The following is an 8,601-nucleotide window of genomic DNA, read 5'->3' as shown; positions in this document are numbered from 1 at the left end:
TGTGCTTGGTGCTTTTTTTTTTTTTTTTACTTATTTATTTTTGTCTGTGTTGGGTCCTCGCTGCTGTGTGTGGGCCCTCACCAGGTGCGGCAAGCGGGGGTACCCCTAGCTGTGGTGCGCGGGCACCCCATTGCAGCAGCTTCTCCTGTTGCAGTGTGGGCTTTAGTAGTTGTGGCTCGCGGGCTCTAGAGCGCAGGCTCAGTAGCTGTGGCACACGGGCTTAGTTGCTCTGCGGCATGTGGGATCTTCCCGGACCAGGGCTCGAACCTGTGTCCCCTGCATTGGCAGGTGGACTCCCAACCACTGGGTCACCAGGGAAGCTCGTGCTTGGTGCTTTTATACACATGTATCCATTGACCCTCACACTGGTCCACCCCAGAAGGTGTTATTGCCTCGTTTTTAAAAGATGAGGTAACTGAGGTTCAGAGAGTTTACAAGATAAAGACAGGAACTTGTAGGGCTGCTCTTGACAGCCAGGTCCTCTGACTGTACATTCCATTACTCCAAGATCAGGGGTGTGTGTTCTTATTATTTCCAACACTACTAATTTCCAGAAGGGATCTGAGGTATCTGGGGGAGAGGGTTTCCAGGGGATGTGAAAGAGAAGAACCTCAGAGTTAAAGCCTCCTGCAGCCCAAGCTGCAGAGGAGGATAGAAGAGGTACCGAGTAAGGACTCAATAAATGGCATACTGACTGATAGCTGGGGGTGGGCGGGGCTTGCACTGAGCACCTACCGTGTGTTAGGAAAGAGACTGCGCAGGCGGACTGCTAGTAAGTAGGGGAAAGGGGCTTGCACTGCACCTACCATGTGCTGCAGGTACAGGTGTCCTGGGACCTGCTGGCTGGGGGCCACGGGGAAGGCGTGGAGGGGTGAGGCTTTCTGAGCACGGACTATGTACCAGGAGCTCTGCATTTCCTGTCTTGCAACAAGTCTGTGAGTTGGGTATGATGATTCCTGTTCTGCAATGCGGATGTGAGTTCAAAGAGAGGACGGCTGAGTCCACAGTTACAGGTGGAGTTGAAGGCACAGCAAGGCTGGCCCCTAGCCGGGTGCTTAGGTTCCTTCTCCACTTCAGAGGGGAGGCAGAAACCCTCTGTCCCTGTCCTCCCCTCAGACCCGCCATAGAAGAGCAGAGACGTCAGTGAGACTCCCTTCCAAAGCCTGGCCCGCTAGTGATGATGCCGGTGATGGTGGCGGTGGCGATGGCCATTTACCCAGGACTTGCTAGACCAGGCACTTGATGGCACGCTCTCTCCATTTCATAAGCTTTGGTGTATGATGCACATCATACAAAGGGAGGCAGACGTCCAGAGCTCCCGGGAGCAGGAAACCAGTAAGGGACAGAACCAGGCTGAGAATCCACCTCGACTTGATTTTAAATTTCTTAATACTGGGTCAGCCTCAGCAGGGAGGAAGAGGTGCGAGTCTCGCACGCAGAGGTGCGGCGCGGTGCGGCTCTGGGACCTGCGGCCGGGTGCCGTCTTGAGCCGGGCCGGCCGGCTGGGGGCACTGCAGACCGTGCGCTGCGCTACGCCTGCCTCCAGCTACGGACGACCTGGGGCCGCCGCGCCCTCGTGCGCCGCTCTCGCCCCTACCTCGGCCCCCGTCAGACCCGGCCCCCCAGCGCAAACCAACCTTCCCGCGGGGGATGCCAACGAAGTCGATCGGGGTCCACAAGGACAGCCCCTGGCGCCCTGACGTACGCGCACTCACTCACACCTCCACTTGCGCACGGAAAGTTTGCGGGGACCGCGTCTTCCGGGGTGGACTCGGGCGGTCCCGGCACGGGCCCGCCGGCGATCTGGGGATTTAGACCCGACTGGCTCCGACCGGGCAGAGAAAGAGGAAAACCGGACCGAGAGCGGCGGGAGGATACCCGGCGCATTTGAATGTCGGGCTGCTGCTTCCCCACCCCGCCCACGCTGTCCCTTCCCTTTCCTTCTGCCCTGCGGATTCCACACCCCACCCAGTCCGCTCACCGAATTCTGACTTTGAACCCAAACGTGGTCGGGCGTGTTTGGGGCCAGGCCCCAGCCAGCAGGCGCTCTGGCCCTCGCCAAAGCAGCTGCAAGAGGGCATCGCTGTCCCTGGGGAGGGGACCCCGCCTCGGTCCGAGGCGGGGTCACGCTTTCCAGTTATTTCCAGGCGAGGTAAGAGGCATCCACCGACCGCGACCCTTCTCCGCGGTCACCTGCGGTACAGGCATTTAAGGTGGGCAGTTTAACGAGGTGATAACAAAGCGAAAATGGCCTGGTAGCCTCCTGAGTTTGAAGCCCCAATTGAGGCAGGCTTTCTTTAGAAAGGGAATGTTATGAATAGGTTACTCTCAAGGAATTCTATTACCAGTAATAAACCCTGAATGTTAATTGATCATTTTGCCGATTAAAAATCTTGCAGACCCCTCCAAGGTCTAAGACGAGGAGAAAAAGAATGTATCCGAGATTTACAACTGGGAGGGAAATATCATATTACTTTGCATTAGGTTATACATTAACATACTTGTTGAATTGAATTTTCCGCTTTCACTTTTTAATATCTTTCCAATTCCCAACTAGTCTCTGGAAATTTAAAAAGGGGCGGTGGGAGCATTGGTGATGTGTATGCCACAGATGGAGATGGAAAAGCTGCCCGGAACATGTTGACATTTAAAAAAAAATTAACATCCCCCCACACTTTAAAACTATGATATTAGGAACAGAGTCATGATGGCAAAAGTTACTTGTCGAACATCTGTTCCTTCCAATGGGAGGATTTCTTTCCTGCCAAGAATTTATGAATTTTATATAGGAGCTGGATTCTGTTTGGGGAAGAGGAAGGATGCGAGCCAGAGCAGCCCCCTCCTCTGCCTGGAATGCAGGGATACTGTGCTCCTGACTTGTAGATGGTTCTTGAAGCTGCAGATGGGGTAAAAGTCCCCTTTCAGAAGGACGCGGCTGAGAATGAAAAAAAATCACAAACCACTCCCACCCGCGGTTTAAAGTGAGTAGAACAATACAAAGAAAGGTCAAGGCCATGGGACTTGAAGACAAGACTCCCATTCACAGGCCTAATCCTTTTTAGAGGAGAAAGGAGAGACTTTATTTGGGGGATAAAACCTGCCCAACTCATATCAGCTCATTTCAAATGTTGCTTTCATTTTCACACGGGCCAGATAGGTGGTCTCGCATTCATCCCAAACACTTCGATCGATCCCTTCATCTGCAGTCAATTGTCTTTTGCTGCTGCTCAATTGAGCCTGGCGACTGGAAGGGTTTTCTTTCTAAAACCACCAGAGGGATGCTCTGAAAAGTCATCTGGGTGACTAGGACACTAAATGGATTAGCAGTTGAAACATTAATGAATCTCATTTGACTCAAGGCGAGTTCACCTAAGTGGATTTCCAATGGTCTCCTCTTCTGCAAGAACTTTCTGCTCTTGAGAAAGTGTATGTCCAGCATGGAGGAGATCATTTTGCATTTTCAAGTAAACCATTTTAGGTTCTTACCCTTTACTTGGAATGTGCTTTTTTTTTCTTTTTTACTCATAGGATTTTGGAAGAAACATAAAAAAAAAATCAAATCCATTTAAGCATCAAGAATCTAAATTGTTTCTGTTTGACAGCAAGAGGGAGAAAAAAATAACCATCAACATTAAGAGTTTACAAACGTAAAATAGATAGCTAGTGGGAAGCAGCCGCATAGCACAGGGAGATCGGCTCGGTGCTTTGTGACCATCTAGAGGGGTGGGATAGGGATGGTGGGAAGGAGGGAGGGAGACAAAAGAGGGAAGAGATATGGGGACATATGTATATGTATAACTGATTCACTTTGTTATAAAGCAGAAACTAACACACCATTGTAAAGCAATTATACTCCAATAAAGATGTTTCAAGAAAACAAAAAACAAAAGCAACAACAAAAATAATCTTATATTTGTTGGAGAAATATTTGCCAAATAATAAAAGGTGCATATGTTAGTTTCAGAGCTACCATTGTGACCTGGTGGAATTAAAAAATGAGGAGAAAAAACAAACAACAACCAAAAAAAAAAAATTAAGATTTTAGTACATTTGTTCGAGTCAACAAATATTAAGCACTTACTGCATGCCAGGCAGTTTGTTAGGCATTGTTACCCCTCCTTCTGTAGGGGAGCTAGACAATAAATGTATCTGGTATATGTTACATCTCAGGTAATGCTAAGTGCCCTGAGGAAAAATCAAGCACATTAAAAGATAATGCCAGGGACAGCATGGGAGGGCTCTTTTAGTGTGGTCAGGGAAGACTGCTCCAAGGAACTGACGTTTGAGCAGTCCTTCTATAACTGTCCCAATGCAAATATACAAATATACCCCCAAACACATAAACGTAGATATATTTTTACCAAGTTGGATCGCACTATGTAGGTGTCTCCCCCTCCAGTTAACTTCTCCTGAACATTCTTCTGCATATAAAGAGTACATGGCTCGAGAGCTTGGGACTGGGTCGAATCCGGTTTAATTCCAGCTTCACCATTCACTGGTTTTGGGATTCCTGGCATGTTCCCTAAGCTCTCTTTGCCTCAGATCCTCATCCCTAAAATGTGGAGAAGAATAATGGCTGCCTCACAGGGTTATTGAGGGGACTAAATGAGAAAAATACATGTCAAATGCTGAGTATAGGGACAGCATGTAGTAAATCTTAATAAAGGTTGGCCCTTATTTATTACTGGTTACCAGATAATTTTAATGGAGCATGGTAGTCCATTCTAAGGAGAACTAGGGCTTGCTTAACCAATGCCGTACTGCTGGACAGAAAGATTTGTATGTAAACCTAACTCAGATGATATGAATTAGCTAAAGAAGAAAAATAAAACAGGAAAAAAACAAAACCCAAATGTAGGAAATGTGCCAAATCAACACATTTTTTTAGTTGAGACTCTTTTTCTTTCTGCCACCCTGGATGCTGAATCATACACATTAAAAATCTGTCCATTTACCATCTACACTTAAGGTTTGGGGACCTCTTGGGAATTCCCTGGAGGTCCAATGGTTAGGACTCCGTGCTTCCACTGCAGGGGGCACGGGTTCCATCTGTGGTCGGGGAACTAGGATCCCACATGCCGCACAGCCAAAAAAAAAAAAAAGGTTTGGGGACCTCTGGGTCTTGCTTAGCAAGTCAGTCTGTGGCCTGATACAGGCTGAGAAGGGTCTGGAAAAGTCTTAGGCTGGAATGAGGTTCTGCAGCGGCATAACTGCGGGAGACTTGGGGGCCTCAAATTCTTCGTGAGTGCAAAGGAAACTTCAGGTGAAATGTTTCTTGGAACTCCTTCTGGCTCTGTTATTCATTTGTTCCTTGAGTACTAACCAGCTCCCAGACTGTGCTCCCATGCTCTGAAGAGACTTCCCTGCTTCCAAGATCTGAAATGGTCCTCTGAGTCACTTGTCCATTCCCTGAGGCACAGACCCAGATCTGTTTTAGGTTGAGGTCCCGTTTAGGGGAAAGGGGATTATCTTCAGATACTGGGAACATTAGGAGAATGTTGGCAGAGCGTTTTGGAAGATGGCAGAGAGGGAGTGTTTCCCATGGGAGGTGGCTGAGAATGTGGGGTCAAAGTACAACACTCCAGCATGCCACTCCTTTTGGCCGACTTCCTCTTGGGCATTCTCCATTCAAGGGGGCCTCAGAGTGTATAGTCTTCGGCAAAAGATACTCTGTTAGGCTGACCTCTAGTTGGCCCAACTATCAAAAGGGCTGCTAGTTCTTTATTCTAATAGAATGAATACATGTGTGAAGTACTTTGGAATCAGTGAATGAAATACCCAGGAAGGAAAGCATGGCTTATTTACTTTTGATGATTTTATAGAGGCTGTGGTGGTGCTATAATGCAGAAATGGACTACCTTTTCTTGAGTCATTATCCAAACTGGAGCACAGAAGAATGTGGTGTATTTTTAATGGAATGACAGATAAGATTACTTGTTTCTATTAGAAAGAAGGGTAGATTAGGTCAGTCTTGTCCTTATAGCTTCCTGTGCACCAAATTAACCCCTGTTTAGTTTAAAAAACAAACACATTCCAAGGAGGTGAGGAACAGAAAAACCCCCAAATGAAGTTAACTTGAGTTTACCTGGGAGGTGACATGATGTGGCGGAAAGAGCCTGACCTTAGGAATCGGGTAGATCTGGCTTCCCATCACAGCTGTGTGACCTTGGGTAAGTCACTTGCCTCCTCTGGGCCTCAGTCTTCTCCACCACAAAATGGGCGTAATCACAAATCCCCAAACATCTAGCAAAGTCCTTGACATGCCATAGGTGCTCCATGAATGTGAATGCTTTCCTTCTACCTCCAGCTTGCTCAACTAGCAACTCCGAGTTCCCAGGACCTTCCTCCAAACATGCAAGAAATGTTTTCTTGTGGTCAATGGCAAAGACAAAGGATGAAGAGTTAAAAAGAAAACAAACAAATAAACCATACTTCTTAAACTCACAATCTAAGAAATTGTTCCTTAGAAAAAAAAGAAAAAAAATTTCTTTTTTTATATGTACAAACTTATTTATTTATTAATTTATTTATTTTTGGCTGCATTGGGTCTTTGTTGCTGTGATCGGGCTTTGTCTAGTTGGGGCTACTCTTTGTTGCTGTGAAAGAGCTTCTCATTGCAGTGGCTTCTCTTGTTGCGGAGCACAGGCTCTAGGCATGCAGGCTTCAGTAGTTCTGGCACACGGGCATAGTTGCCCCGCAGCATGTGGGATCTTCCCGGATCAAGGCTCGAACCCGTGTCCCCTGCATTGGCAGGCGGATTCTTAACCACTGTGCCACCAGGGAAGTCCCTCCTCATGCAATTTCTATTCCAAGTTTTATGTGTCCAATCTGGGAACACTGTCAAAGCAAATATTAAAATTGTTTACCAAAGGACAGGTAGTTAAATATCATGTACAGCTGAGAATTTTGTTATTGCAAACCTAAAATAATTCTTCTCAAACCTTTCCTTATAAAGGAAGACATTGGATGGATGTATTCGCATATGTCCTGAGGTGGTCAGAGGATTTTTTTCTTTCAGTTCATTTTGTAGGTCCACTGTCTGGTCAGACCTCTGTAGTGAGTTTTTTTTTTTTTTTAAGCAAAGTGCCATGCATTCTAATTAAGGAATAATAAATGAAAATGTTTGTTTACCTATGAGTTATTTGTCAGTTGCTAGATAGATTACTGGCTCACTATTGCTGGAGCCCAGGTAGACTCCACCATTCACAGAGAAAACCAATCTACCTGACTTCCTTAATCAGTGCAAACATTTGGCCGTGCAGTTGTATCAGTTTTTTCACAGGCAGTATTGATTGTATATCAGAACAAGAAAATGAAAATAAAAAAACTCTAAACCTAGAAGAGGGCATGTGCTTCCAAATGCAAATTGAGATCCAAACATTAAACAATAGGGATCTCAATCCTTTTCCAAGGCACAAATTGCAAATCAGACTCCCGTGCCAGAGTGGCTTTACCTACAAAGTCTTTAATGCAAAGCATCTCTTAGGATCCCAAAGCCTCCCCTCTTTCTACAAGCTTCGGCACCTGGCACCAAAGTAGCCTATGAAGTCAGTTATGCTGCCTAGCCATAAAGTTAATTGCGCTTCAAGCAAAATCAGGTTGTTCCCCCGGTCTAGATACGCAATCTCCAATCTATAGAAACCCAAGTTACCTGGGTTTGCAGGTTAAGCTCCATTTTACTCGAATCACTCACTTCAACAGAAGTTTGTGATACCTTGTCAAATAAGGCTAAATCCTTCACGCCGAACCTGAATAACGCGTTTTAACGTGCTTTGACATGCGCCTGATAAACAAGTTGGAGGTATCTGAAATAATAAGCAATTAAGAAAACCGAAGGGAAAGAAATGGCTCATGTGGTTGTAGTCAATGTGGTTGAGTCTCTCAGAGAACTCTCCGATCACTTTTCCAAGAGAGGTAAACAAGTTTTACTGAGTTAGCATGCTGATTTCCATTTAACTTACACTTTATACCCTTAGCAGAGCAATTGCGTTAGGAAAAAAAATATCTGTAGACAGGCATATTTATATATTCGTATTCATTTTCGGTTCCATCACTCTTTGCACTGTTGCTGTTAAGGTAGGTGTTGAACAGATTATATATGTTTGAATGAAGTTGCATGGAAGTAGCAGAACAAAGCCAGAATTATATTTTTACATTTTTTCCTATGTGTTCCCTAGAGGGGCACCGTGGTAAGTGAATAGTCCTTGTTTCAGCTGGTAACACGATACTATAATAGAAGCACAATAGAGATCAATGAAACACTTTTTTGGACATCGGAGCACAACATCACGTTGAATTTAGAACTTTCCTTTTAAAACCATCCTTTTGCATGTGTCTTAAAAAAAATCTGTATTAGCCTCTAATGTTCCCTTGGGTTCTCAGGATAGAGCCATCAGCCGGTTGGCTTGTTAAGCGAGACCTAGGCCCTGGCTGGTATTCAGATCCCCACCTGATGTGACCTTGGGCAAGTCCAGTCTTTAATCCCGGCCTCAGTTTTCTCCTTGAGTTAAAAGGTCTTGAAGACCCTTTCCTGCTCAGACAGCCTGTGTAATTTTATAGCTTTCAGTGCCTGCCGTCTGTTGCTCATTCCTCTGTGAGGCG

This window comes from Aethalodelphis obliquidens, unplaced genomic scaffold, assembly GCF_003676395.1.
Source record: "Aethalodelphis obliquidens isolate GAN/ISIS:26980383/991018 unplaced genomic scaffold, ASM367639v1 scaffold7, whole genome shotgun sequence".
Lineage (NCBI taxonomy): Eukaryota > Metazoa > Chordata > Mammalia > Artiodactyla > Delphinidae > Aethalodelphis > Aethalodelphis obliquidens.
The sequence above is the reverse complement of the archived record's forward strand: the minus strand, read 5'-3'. Positions refer to the sequence as shown.